At 48.6% G+C, this 13991-nt stretch overlaps 2 protein-coding genes across 15 annotated transcripts in view; one reads left to right on the top strand and one right to left on the bottom strand.

Moving 5' to 3' along the window:
• Nucleotides 1-13991, bottom strand: part of LOC551203 (E3 ubiquitin-protein ligase MYCBP2) — a 176350-nt gene that overhangs the window by 142650 nt on the left and 19709 nt on the right. The window lies entirely within an intron of this gene.
• Nucleotides 1-13991, top strand: part of LOC100578621 — a 68796-nt gene that overhangs the window by 45467 nt on the left and 9338 nt on the right. The window contains exon 1 of one of the 2 annotated variants that reach the window (XM_026446239.1): nt 10173-10275. The exons of the other annotated variant lie outside the window; for it this stretch is intronic. The gene's annotated coding sequence lies outside the window, so the exon portion shown is untranslated. Of the gene's footprint in view, nt 1-10172; nt 10276-13991 lie in introns of those variants that run through there. 2 annotated transcript variants of the gene reach the window in all.

Here is a 13991-nt window from a genome sequence, read left to right as displayed (position 1 = left end):
TGGAAAGAGAGGCGAAAGAATCTTCGATGTGTTTTCGCTACCAAAATGAATCGTTAATTCGTTGATATTCTACATAGCATAGTAAATATAAATGTTTCAACGTTGATCGTTCTACAAATTTTTAGGAAGCAAGTTGTTTAAACGACTTTCGAATATTTCACCCCCTTTCATCCGGTCTTCGATTCATCCTTCACGGAACGTCGTCCGAGTATCACGCACGGCTATAAACTACGCGAACGCCGCTTCAATTGTTACCTCGAAACCCCCCATCGCCGCTGAGGAAACCAGTCCGACTCTGCGCGAACGATCGCGAAATGATAGCCCTTGTCAAAATTATCGCTATCCAACGTACGATATATCCTAGATACCGATCTACTCGCATACTTGGACAAAGTATACTGCGCCGAAATTGGCCGAGCTTAATTGTAAAACGGAAGCCGCGTTATCGTCCGTTTGCGTACATTCCCGTCTCGAGAGAACGAAGTATCGAGGAATCGCATCGTCCATTCCGTTAAATTCCCGGATTTCGGCGGTGTAAATACGAAGGTAGAAAAGGGAGAAATGAAAAGCGTGGGTAGAGATACGTTAAAGATACGTCGTATTAACGCGCGACACGGACACGTTTCAGCGTCGTTACGCGAATAAATTCCGTTTAGAGGAGCGAACGGTGGACGGATATAATTCTTCGTTCCCAACGTCTTACGGCGGAATTTAAACGACACCCGGTCTCGTTTCCCGGATAAAGCGAGCAACGGTCGTAAAATAATTATTCGCATTCGCATTCGCGTGTCGGGTATCAGGGAAGAGAAAACAGGGGATGGGGGGGAGAAAAAAAAAAAAGAAAGGGAAAAATTCGTGGCCAAAGTCTCGGCCGCGGTTGAATTACGATGGCGAGTTGTAACGCGCGGAATAATCGGCGCCTCGATTTATTAACCCCCGAGTTTCGATCGATACTCGTCGCGCGCGCATGATTAAGTTTTTATCCGAATCGAAATCCAAACTCCCCCGTGTCGCTCGTAAATTGGACAGCTACGCGCCGCAGCTACTGAAATTCGTGTGCGCAGAACGTAGAAGAAAAGAAGCGAGATTCATCGACAATTTTAAAGCCGATTAAAACGTTGTCTCGTAACGCGCGAACGGGCGCCGGCATTTAATTATCGCGGCCGTGTTTTGTTTGCCTCGCGTTATTTAAACGCATTATTTACACGGATAAATCCGTGAATATGTTTCTCGAAAAAGAAAAGGATAGAAAAAAAAAGAAACGAAAAGAGAAGGACGAGATATAATCGTGTCGCGGGGAAACCCGATGTTTTCTCGCCGAAAATAAGACGAGGGAGATAAGCGGAAGGTGGATGGCGAAATACGAAATTAAGGGGAAAGGATAAGGGTAGAAAGAGAAAAGGTAGGAGAAAAGAGAAAAGGATTCTCTCTCGGTGGATCGTAAAAAAAAACGTTCTTTTTTTTCTTCTCGCCGAGGGCTGAAAGTAGCGGCTTCGATGAAACTCGTGGGAGGCGAGAGGGTAACGGTCGCGGCACAATCGTCCCGCGTTACTCGTCAACGGAATTTCTATATTCTCGGCCGATACCCCTCCTCCTCCCCCCGCTTCGATGTCGTTATCGACGTCGTAGAGACGACGCTATTATAATTTTGTCCCGACTTGCTTTCGTTGCTCGGATTGACGGGAAACGAATCGCGTTCCGCAAGGATAAAAGAGAAAGCAGCGGAGGGGATGTAATGAAAAAGAGAAAAAAAAGTAATAAAAAAAAAAAGGGGGGGGGGAAAAATCTGGGAACCATCCAACGGGATGGTTGAGGGATGGCGGAAGGATGACGGGAAGGGAACGGAAGAGACCATTAACGCCGATCCAAAAGATGGCTGAGCGACGCGATATTGGAAATCCTCTCCTTTTTACGCGAGTTCTCGCTCCCTAGGGGAGTGGCGCCGAGCCACTCGATTTTTACACCTCTTCCACCCCCCCATTCTCAACCCCTATTCCCCGCCATTTCGCGGTAAGTCGCGTCGAAGCGGAATATTTCCGCCGGATGTATTTTCGCGGGGCCCGAATGCCAGATTCACCAGGGACGGGTCGAAAGCGCTACGATTGATCGCGGAGAATCGAAAAATTATAAAGTATCTATCTAAGAAACGGAGAGAGATTTTCTCGAATTCAAACGAATTTTCGTTCTCCTGTGCTAACGAGGCTTTTTTAATTGAAAAAAAGAAAAGAAAAAAAGAAAGAGACGCAATCGGCGATCAACTCTAAATCCCCCTTCCCTTTTTCGAACGTGCAACTTGGGAAAATTGGACGGGAGAGCGCGTAACCCGTGGAATCGCGACTCGCGAGTTGCAACTTCATCGACGATCCGCCAGTTTGTCGGATAGTTTTCGAGTAGGTAGGAGGGGGGCGTTGGAAATGTCGCGCGGGTGTGAGCGCGGATATCGAGCTTCAAAGAGCCGTATCCATCCTTTCAGCGCTCGACACTGCCGGCGTGTTCGGTTTTTTTAAAAGCTCCGGCCCGACACTCGCTCTCGCACCCCATCCCCATACTTTCTCCTCTCTGCCTTACCACCTCTCTCTCTTTCCCTCGCCCATTTTTCCCCTCTTTCTCCTCTTTTATTTCATCTTTTCCGTTTTTTCCCCTCCCTCTTCCTTTTTCCTCTTTCTCCCCCTCCCAGCACCGGCATAAATCGAGCGGGATGCGCGCTATATATCGCATCGCACGGTCTATCGGCCGCTTTCGCGTCCGCGGACATCGCGTGGAAACATCAAACGTTGGTCCGGTCCACGGGGTCCACAAAGATTCGTGCTCGAAGCGAGAAAAATCGAAGCGAAAGAGACGGGAACAACAACTTTCTGCACGAGTTTGAACGCGTTTGAAACTTTGGAAGGGAATAGAAGGAAGGAGAGTATATCCCGTAGATCATTAGAGAGAATCCCCGTCGCTTCGTCCATTTTCCGCGAAAGGCGAAAGGAGCGGCTGGTCTGAGGCGACTTTCCGAGTTTTAATTACTCCGTGCGAGAGCCGCCTCCACCCCACCCTCGCCACCGTCCGACCGTTTCGACCCAGCGGCAACAGTCCGAAAGGCTCGACGTCCTTCTACCCATCCGTTCAACCGCCCGCCACGCCACTTTTACCAACCGGCGCAGTTTTCGTTCGGTCGACCGCGATCTCGAAACGGAGATCGAGAGAGAGGGGATTCGACGCGAGTCCGAATTTCCCAGCCCGCGTTTCCGTTTCGTCGGGGACGCTTCACGTTTCCATTGTTCGTCGCCTTCCTATTCCTCGTTTCGCTCGCTATTCTTCGACCGCGTGCAAAACCCGACATGCGCGCGGCTCGTTAAACAACTAATACGCGGCACACATTTTTTACGGGTCACGTTCTCCCCCACCACCTTCCGTTATTTCCCCGGTAACATGGCCCATTAGAAAAGGAAGAGAGGGGTCGTGGAGGCACTTACAGCGTATCCTCGCAGCGCGAACGTGCCGTGCTCGCGTAACACCGCCGCATACCTCGCGGGATCGTGGCGATAAATTCGAAAGGAAACGGGAGGGGGGAGAAAAAAAAAATAACGCTTTCGGGGCGCGAGGTAGAAAAAAAGAAAAAATGTAAACGGCAACGTTGCAATGAACGCACGGTTATGAACGCACGTCACATGTTCCGATATCGATGAAAAACATTTATATCCGAATACGAGAACGTTTCTCCGCGTTCTTTGTTCTTTCTCTCTCTCTCTCTCTCTCTCGCTTCTCTTCTTTTTTCGCTTTTAAGCGAATGGCCATTTTTAACGGTCGATTAACAGGCAACGTTAAATTGATCCACACTTTGAAAAGCGTTGCGCCCGATCCCGAGCAAAGTTGGAGCGCGTTTCATCCTCTCCCCGTGCATCGGGGAACATCAAAGTTGAAAATAATGATCGGACAGAGGGAGCCGTCGGTTGCGTTTAAACGCGAATTATAGAAATACTCGAGCGAAAACGTGATTTAATTAGCGCGGAGAAAAGTTTAAATGCGTGGGAAAGAGAGAGACAATTATATCGGTGGAAAAACGTGGAATAGCTATCGTTCGATTCGCCAATTTCCTCGTCCGACGCTTGTATACTCGCGAGTTGAAACGATCGATCGATACGCTATAATACGCGTGATCCCCGATGAATTCGAGCAGATGTAACGCCTCCGTGCGAAAACTTTTACTTCGTCGAAAAGAAACAAGGTTCGTTCCGAGCTTTGTACGTGATTCCAACCCAATGAACCGGCGAGTGTCTCAAAGCCAAAGCACAGTTTTGGAACGTAGTTTAATAATAGCGAAAAGTAGGACCGTTTTGGCAAGACGTTGCATCGAGCGAGAGGAGAGAGAGATTGTTTACTGAGATCTCGTAGCGGCGACATCGGACAGCTTCGAAGAACTTCGTAGACTCCGAAGTGGCGAAACTTGCGCAAGAATCGCGAGATATGGTGGGAGGGCGGAGAGCAAAACCAGGCCACGCTCGAGAACCGTGGAATTTCGTACAGCTGAGCTTTCGTACGCAAATTTCGGTCAGCTGCGTTTCTCTTTTTCGGACGAAACTGAAAAACTTGGCGCACTCGACTCGATCGTAAAAACGTAATCTTCGAATTTTAGAATATTTGATCGCGCAATGGAAAAAATAATTCGATTCAAATTTTAATTCGCCACGAATTAAACATTGCACAAACACAGAATTTCTCGTGGTTTCGACGACGATTCTAAAATCGTGTGGGTGCGACAACGAAAAATGCGAGACAAGGAAAAAACGTCGGCGGTATCGAAGTAGGTGGAAAACAAGGTGTTGGCGGGAGGCTGCCTCTCCTCGAGGGAATCGCGGGGAAACTCGGAAACAATTATAACTTCTGGCGAGAGAAACATGGAGTATATAATACGGTGGAGCTGGTGGCGCGCATCGTTTCGAAACGTTACGTTTATGGCCCCGTTGCCATTGCCCGACCCATGAATTTCTGTTTTCGGAATTTCAGGTTTCGCCGTTGCGGTTGTCCGCTTCCGATCCCTTCACCCCCCTTTCTCCCCGCGTCTATACCTCGGAATCTTCATCTCCCGCAATCTCGTCTAATTTATCTTTGTCCAGGATGGATCCACCGACCCGTTTATTTATTTTACCGACCTTCGTTTCCGATTAAATGATCCTACGCTCGCGCACGGGACAAAAAAAGAAGGGAGAGGAAAGGAAAAGGAAAAACTCGATCGAACGAGATTTGTCGGGAGAGAAATACTCGGCGCGATAATAGCGTGTTGCAACGTGAAATAGTGGAGGAGGAGGCACGTCGACTCGCGATGAATTCGTAACTAGGATGAAGCGACGACACCGATGCGAAACTCTGGTAGGAGCGGTGCAAGATGTATTTGCGGATACCACGGAGGATAGTTGGTACATAACCTTAGTTGTCTGTCCAAAGCCGCTCGTTCAAGGCCGCCCTTGTAGCATGTTTCAACGTGTCCAAGATGCATAATCGAGATGAAGGATTTTTTCAGACATTTTCGAATCGATTTCGAGAGATATGTGGAAGGAGACGTATCGAAGCTGGTGTTTTCGTTTCGACTGGTTTCGAAGGTTTCGTAGGATGGCCGTGTTTTCCTATTTAGCGGGCAAATTTATGGCGGAGGAAACAAGCGGCGAAATACGTCCCCGGGCAGTGGGTCGGGTATTCCGTTCACGAACAGAGTGTTTAACGGAGGAAAGGATCCGAGCTGTTCCCTTCCACGTGCGCGCGCCGAGTATATCTTTTGAAATCGCGCCACCAACACCTCCAACGTTTATCGAACCCATCATATTTTCACCCTTCCCTCGCCCTCTGCTCTGTTCCCTTTCCCCAAAACAAAGGGAGCGCTACAATTTTTCCCCTCCCGTTTCTTTTTTTTCCCCTTTTCCAACAAGTCGCTTTGAAGTCAGAGCGAATCATTAAAAATCGCGGGAATAACGCTGAACAAGTGGATCGTGACCCAGAAAAGCGCGATTAAAAATTTTTCGAGACGCGTAACGATTTTCTCCCGATATTAATAACAATAACAACACGTAGGGAACGATCGACGTTTGGAAACCAAACGCAATTATTATCGAGGATAGCAGTTTCGCGTTTCTCTTTCACTCGAAGGGAGAAGAGAAACGGGAGAAATGAAAGAAATGGATGATCGGAGAAAAGGTGGGAAAAATAAGAGAGCCGCGGAGGACGACAGGAGCGATATCTCGAGGAACATCTGCCGATGGGGTTATCGTACTCGGGCGGAGCGAAGTGGTGGGAAGTAGCCGAGACGCCGCCAGTCGGCTGGCGCCCTTTCGGATCGACGCGGACCACCGTCGTTCCGCCAAACTCGCCGATATCGCGTTGAAAAAAGAGGAAAAAGAAGGAGAAGAAATCAAAGTTCCATTCTCCTCATATATATATATATATATGGTGGAAAAAAATAGCGATAGATGGGACGATTCGCGTTCCTAGGAGCGTTGGCGATCTCGCGGCATTCGTCGAATGTCTGGCAAGCGCGAGGGAGAGAGAGAGAGCGGGTTTTTTCCCCGCCGAGAAGTAACACTTGTTGATCGGACCGCCGCGGACTATGATTTAACGAGCGAACGTGACGCGGAATTAATCACCGAGTTATCGTGGAAAACGCGAGAGCTCGTTCTCAAAGTGGCGGAACTAGGCCGAGTAGTTGGTTCGATCGCGAGGAAACGACGCGGACATTGCGTAACGCGTACGCGTACGAGATAATTTACTCGAGATCGAGACGCGAATAACGTAGAATAACGTGAAACTGGAAAACGTTGCAAACACGTTTCGTTCTTTACCGTCCATACATTGTTCCAACGACAAGGAACAACAATATATATATAGATGCACGGATAATTCGTCGTTCGAATTACGATGGAAATGGATCGATCGATACGCCGGCTACTTTTATCCGCCACCGTCTAATTAATCACCGTAATTAACAATTTCGCGTGGACGGTGGCCGAGTCCGGCAGCAGGATTCAAGGGGCTCCCGACGGGGAGGGGAGGATGGAAATAATTACCGATGGAATCAGTTCAATTTCTCACGGGCGTGGATCGATCGTTGGGCTCGGAAATCGAAAATGGCCATGGACACGCGATTAATTTTCGCCCCCTTCCGATATTTTAGCCGAGGAAACCCGAGGGGGGATCGTGGAGGAAGGAAAGGGAACGTGTCGTGTCGGACAAACGGAGGAGAATCGCGTCTCGACGAATCGATCATCGAAAGGCAGCGGTCTTATCGGCGGAACCGAGAGTCGTCGTCGGAGGTGAAAAATTACGGCGCGATCATTCGCGTGAGATTTGAGCCGCGATCGTTGACCAGGACCCCGCTGGTATGCGACGCGTTTTCGAGAAGAAGAAGAACGTGCGAGAAAAGGACGACGATGATGATGGGGGATAATGGAGGTAAAGGAGAGAGCGCGATAGAGGAAAGAAGGAGGAGATTGAAAGTGACGAAGACACACATATATATCTCTATCGTGGAAATCGGCCGGGAATCGATGTTAAATTTGCATTTTCGCGACTCGTGATTCCGTTGGTCGTAAGGCAGGGGATCGTATAACGTTTATAAATCGTCGCATAAATGATTCCGCGGCGAAGAAGAATTGTACGGCTGTCTGGATTCCGGCGTTGGAGTTGCGTAAGGGCCGCATATCATCCCTGACGTCCCGACAGTGATGATAAAAGGCGCGAGTTTATACGCGTTAGAGGGCGGAGGCGGCGGCAGATCAAACGGATGGAAAGCTCGGGACGGGAAATATCGTGGAAATTGTTGGCGAGATTTTTCGAGCAAGAGTGACGCGCGACGTGCACGCGCCCAATTCGCGACGGATGTGTTCCCTCCTCCCTCCCTCCTCCCTTCCCCATCCACTCTCCACGTTCGAGGAGACGGGACGAAACTCGAATCGGGCAGCTGTGCGCGCCGAAATGCGGTTTAATTAGAATCGAATTCTCGGATGATCCTCGCCGCGCAAAAACACCCTTCCCTTTCCTCCCCATATTCCCCGAGAGAGATTAATCGTAGTTTCGAAACTCCTCTATGAAAATAAAGACGCGTAGTAACACGCTGGCTGCAATAATGGGACGATAAATCATCGCGGCGAGTGGAGAAACGAGCGGAGAGGAAAAAATGATCGCTCGAATTGAAAAGATTGAAAAACGGAAGGAAGGATGAACGATCATCTTTGGCGATTTCACACGGTGGAGAAGTTTTTTCTTTTCTTTTTTTTTTTTTTTTTTTTTATCCTGGCCACTCATCGCGATTAATCACCGGCTAATTAACGAGGAGAAGATCGAAATCTGTCGAGTAATCGAACGAAACGAACGCGTAATAGCAAATTCGAAGAAAAAAATCCTTCGAGGGGATTATTTTTTTCACTAGATTTTTCGATTTTTTTTTTCTCTCTTCTCGAGAGAATGTCGCACAAGACCGATTTAAAACGAAAGATCAGAAGCAATTCCGAAACGACAAACAACAGCGATCTTGACTTGATGGAAAAGCGGATTCGAATACGGAGAGAACGATTTTTCAACGTTTTGCCGAGATTTCTCTGCGAATAAAATTATAACGCGTGGAGAAAAATGTTGACGTAACTTTTTTAAGAGGAAGATTATCCTTAAAAGATTCCATACGCGGAAAATAAATTACGGAATAATCGTGGACCGAGTGTCAATTCGATTAGCCTCGACAGATGATCGCTCCGACTATTTAGATCCCTCGTGATGAAGATTCTAATTCAATCGCTTCGTTTCTTACTAATTAAAACGAAACAACGTGTCTCTGTCTCTCGCAACTCGCAAGAAACTCGTTCGAATCGGGATGTATATTTAAAACGTATACAGAGATTACGACGATTGTAACCTCTTGAGAGATATTTCTCCACAGCTGCACAGTTTCTTTCTTTCTCAGATATAAAACTTATTAAACGCGAGATTTCTAAACGTATCGTAATACCACATCGAAAATCGTAAATTCCGATATACGCGTTTTATTATTATTCAAGGACACGTGTGTCGAGCCAAGCCCGATACAACCTTTTACAAGCCCGATGAGTTTAACCAATTTGTCCGACGTTCGATATTCTTAAATGGAAACGAAATGGGAGAAGAAGAAAAAAAAACCGAGACTCGAGATTGAAATAATCGGTGGAAATAACGCTCGTGACTGCGAATGATTCGCACGGTGTTGTCCGTGGCGGTTTATCGCGCGCAACCGATAAGGAATTCGGTGCGCGACACGGAAAAAGGGGAGACACGGAGAAAGGAAGTAAACGACGAAGATTCGATCGATACGGGGATAAGATAACGGGGAGCGAGCAGGCCGTTTGAATAAAATACCGATTCGTTTCGCACGCGAATTCGACTCGACCGTTAAGACGCGGTCCGGCTCGTAAATTCGATCGACTCGAACGTACGAACGAACGAACGAAACGTAACAACGCGGGACCTGGCTCGGTTTCGCGTGTACCGTTTTCAATCACGGATCTCTGTATACGTTCGCGCGACGTATCCGTCCAGGTTGCCGCGAAACATGGTCGGTATGGCTCGTGATACGTGACCTACGTTCACGTGCAAATATTTCGTGCGAACACGCGACACGATGGAAAAGAGAGGGAAGAGAAGGGAGGGAAGGGAAGGGAAGGGAGGAACGGACCGAACGCCTCGAGTGGTTCTCTTCAATAACTCAAAGGTGCAAGGGCGAATCGATTCGATACACGCGAAAAATGAAGTCGAACGGGGGGAAGGGGGAAGAAAGAACGGAGCAAGAACGGGTTACCGGATAACGGTGTACCGGACAAATATAAGTTTGTTGCTCGACCAAACTTTTTATCCTCTCTTCTTCTCTTTTTCTCTTTCCTCCCGTTTTACTCCCGAAGGGGAAACACAGAGAGCGAAGACGGGAACGAGTAACAACGCACACCTCAAGGTGGCAAAAGACCGACTGAGAAGCACGCGAGGGAGGGCAGCTTGCTCGTTTTGGTGGGGATACGGCATTTCCCATGCGGCACCGCAAGACAAGCCGGAGAGAAGAAGCGTGCACAGGGTGAGGAGGAATGGAGGGGAGAGGGAAGGGGAAGGGGAAGGTTGAAGCACGAGCGGTGGTGGGGAGATGCGAGGGAAGAGGGAGGGGAGGACTCGTGTCGCGCGATAACCGTCGTCGAGGTGCAAACCAGCCGCGAATTCGAAAGGCGGCCAGTTGCTGTTCGCGCGTCGTATGCGTCGCGTCACGGGTGTATCGTGTCTCGAGATACCGAGGTAAAGACGCGTACGCGCATCATCTTTATTACGTAGTATCTCGACGTCTCGCTCTTTCTTCCCATCTCCCGCTCTTCCCCCCCCACTCTTCAATCGTTCTACGCGATTAATCGCGAGAGAACAAAGTGTGTTACTTCCTTCGTGTTTCTTCGATCGAGGATAAAAAAAAAAAAGAAAGGAGAAACGCGAAGAGAGAAAAATAAAGGAGGAAGGAAAAAATCTTCGAGAAAGTGCGATACTCTAACGCGAGAATACACTCGGTCGGTGGTTCCAGTGAAAAGTTCACTGGAGCGAAGATCGCGCGATGTAAAAGGTTACGGAGGCGTGGATCGCGCGCAACTCGTTTCCTCCTCTTCTCTCGATCCTCGAGGAGTGGAACGACGTTCCATCGGCGACAAAGCGTGCACACAGGCCGCGGCGCGGAACATCCTCGAAAGATGATTGCATAACTATGCCCCGTGACTGACAGCGATCGTGCAAACGACGATGACGATGTTGGAAAAGATCGCGTCGCGAAATCCATCGCGTCGATGGATTTTTCCGCGGCTGATGCAAACAGTGGGTGTGACTGTCCGGTATAGAAGCGAACTCGGTCAAAGCGAGTCGTCGCGTTATCTCGTGCAAAGACGAGAGGCGGCGAAAATATATTCCGATCGCGCGGATCGAATGGTAACGCATCGTTTCCCACGTGGCACGTACTTGCGTGTGTGGGCGCGCGCGTGTCAGTTGTACGCGTGTCGTCTTCGACGAAGCGTCCGTCCGCTTCGTAAGGGGGAAATTCGACTCGATTCGATTTCGCTCGGATCATCTTCTCGTCGCGATTTTTCGCGATCTTCGATCGTCGTTTCAAATCTACACGCTCGGAACGAGGAACGACTCGATGACATTGGCAGCTCCAAATAGAGATAATTACGACGTATCGTAATTGTTCGCGCGGAGCGGCGCACAGCTGTCGATTCGGAGATATTCTTTTTTCCTCCTCGCAGCTGCGACCGTGCATACCGTGCGCGATGCACTCGGTTTACGTTTATCGAACGCATACGACTTTACACGCGTACGTATCGATTTTTCCACGAGATGTTTACCGAAAAAGGAAATTTTTCTCTCTTCTCTTTTTCTTTTCCCACTTTTCGAAAAAACTGGTGGCGCGCATCTCGGTTGACCGAGCGGGGCGTATTCGCGCGGCAAATTGACTTAGCCCGATGCAACGCGCTTTATCGCGCGTAACGATTCGCGTAAGCGCATAATTTCTCTTCGGGTTCGGTCGCAACGCGTGGATAAAAATAACGATCGTTCCCCCTCCTCCCTTTTATTCCTCCTTTATCTCTCTCTTGGTAAATGTTCTTCGCGAGGCAACGCGTTCGCGAAAAATATGATCGAAAATAAACGATAGGAGAGGAGAGGATAACAATCTACGCTACTTGTCGGATATATAGAAGAAGAGCAACGAATCACGGATGATATCGAAATCGGGATAACGAATACGAATCAATCGGTGGACAATTTCCTCCGTCCGATGGAAACGACGAAATCGCAACCCCTCCGTTATCCCCGAGTAAGGGCGACGCGAACGATTAATCGAATCGATCGTGTATCTCGAAGGAACGAGAGAAGCTCGGCCGTGATTGCGGGATTACCCGTTGTCTCGCTCGGGTAACGGGCACAGTTTGACCTTCCAGATATCCGATCTTAATCCCTTTAAGGAAGACCTCGAACCCTCCGCCAACCAACGAGCTTCTCGTTTCTTCTTTTTCTCCCGGTTATCGACGCCCCCCAACAAGAGACGGATAACGAGATCGCCACCACCTCGCCGTGGCGTATTCCAAATTTTCCGGGCAGACGAAGGAAGGAAGGGTCGCGTGGGCGGTCGTCGCGCGGCTCGAACGGAAAGTCAGTCACGTAACAGGAAGCGATATTTACTCGTGCGTCTGTCGCGTGGAGATCTAGGATACTAGTTTGAAATAACCTGGAAACGAGAAGAACATAGAAGTAACGCGAGCGTTGCGTTTAATCGTTACGATCGTTAAAATCGGTCAACATCTTCTTCCGCGTGCCAATTTTCTCTTCTCCACGCTGGGCCATCGTCGCATCGATTCGTCCGTCCATTTCCTCTCCTTCCTTCCTCTCGCTTTTCTCGTTACGAACATCCCCTCCTCCTCTCGCTACATTTTCCGCGTCGCTCTCTCTCTCTCCATGTCGTTCGTACACTCGTTATTCCGATTGTGTCCAATGTTGTGTGTGCGCGCGTGTGCCGGTGGACAATTAATCGCTCACGCTCGATCGCGTTCGCCTACTCGGGAAAAATCGGAATTCCGAGCGGAAATACGATGCACAAAGAAGCGTATCGATTCGAAGGGAAAACCGGTTGCGCCGCCGCTCGTTACCGGTTGTACGCGATCGTTCCGCGTTTTTACCCGAGCGGTAAACCTTGGAACGGCCGGGAAGTAGCCGATCGGTGCGTGCGAAGCGTGGATTATCCAATTCCTCCTCTTCTCCGAATCTGCGATAATTAGCTCCTTTTTTGAGACAATCTCGTTCGGAAAATTCGTGAATCGGTAAAAAAGAATCGTTTCCTCCAAAGGGGCCTTTGAACGCCCTTATCCCTTCCCGTAAACATAATTGCGTTTATTGCAGCGGTATCGCAGGGCGAGATTAACAAAGATCGCGTAATGACGCGTTAAAACCCTTTTGATTCGCGAGCCGTGCTCGTTAAATTAATCAACAAGTCGACCGGTCGTTTTTCTTTTTTCTCGTATCGGTATGGAAGGCAGAGAGGAGAGCGGAAGAGATTAAGAGAGCTCGCGGAAAAATTCTCCTTCCTTTCGAATCGGACCACCACCCACCTCGCCTTTTCATTCGCGCCACTCTTTTCACGGCCATTGATGCGCTCTTTTTTCCCCCCTCTCGTGCTCCGCTTTGTACTCCAGCCAGCCCAATGGAAAGTTAATTCATTAAAATCGCCGGTTACGTCTCCGCCGTAGAACCGATTTTCTTTCGCGGCAAATCAACGCCACCCTCCGCAAACGATTTCTCTTTTCGTCGAAACGCGTGGAGAAGACACGTGGCGCGAGATTACACGGTTTTTTAACGGAGTGGTGACGGGAAGGAAACACGAGCCAACACTATAATCTCGTTTCACCAGCGGAAAATCGTTTAAATACCGATTCCTATCGCTTCCAAGGTTTACGATTGAAAGTAAATTTAAGAGGAACAGCGATTAAACGACGTTATCGAAATTATTAATAAACGTTTCTTTGAAGAGCGACGCGTTCATACGTTCGATTAAGATTTTTCTTAAATCGACGAATAATTCGTGTTAAAACGTTAAACAAATATCCGATTATCATCGGGTGGGATTACGTTTCACGGGAGAGTATCCAATTCCCTCCAATATTCCCTCCGTAAAATTACGCGTTATTATCTTAAAAACTTTCGTTTCGGATAATAACGTAATTTCTTTCGAACGAAACTAAAAAGCCGTAATGTATCACCATCTCCTCTCTCTCTCTCTCTCTCTCCGTTTCTCGGTCGAGTAAATGGAATTCAGGTTACATCGAGCGAAGAAAAAAAGTTTCACCGCGATAACGAGTGAGAATACTTAAACGACTCCCCCCACCTCCCTCCCCCTCTCGAAAGTGGATTCCGCGTGATACGTAGGTTGATAAACAAGCCGATATTCCTAGATATTCCCTGTCTCTCATCCATCCTCGATTGCG

This window comes from Apis mellifera, linkage group LG1 (assembly GCF_003254395.2).
Source record: "Apis mellifera strain DH4 linkage group LG1, Amel_HAv3.1, whole genome shotgun sequence".
NCBI lineage: Eukaryota > Metazoa > Arthropoda > Insecta > Hymenoptera > Apidae > Apis > Apis mellifera.
This window is presented reverse-complemented; position numbering and strand designations above follow the sequence as displayed.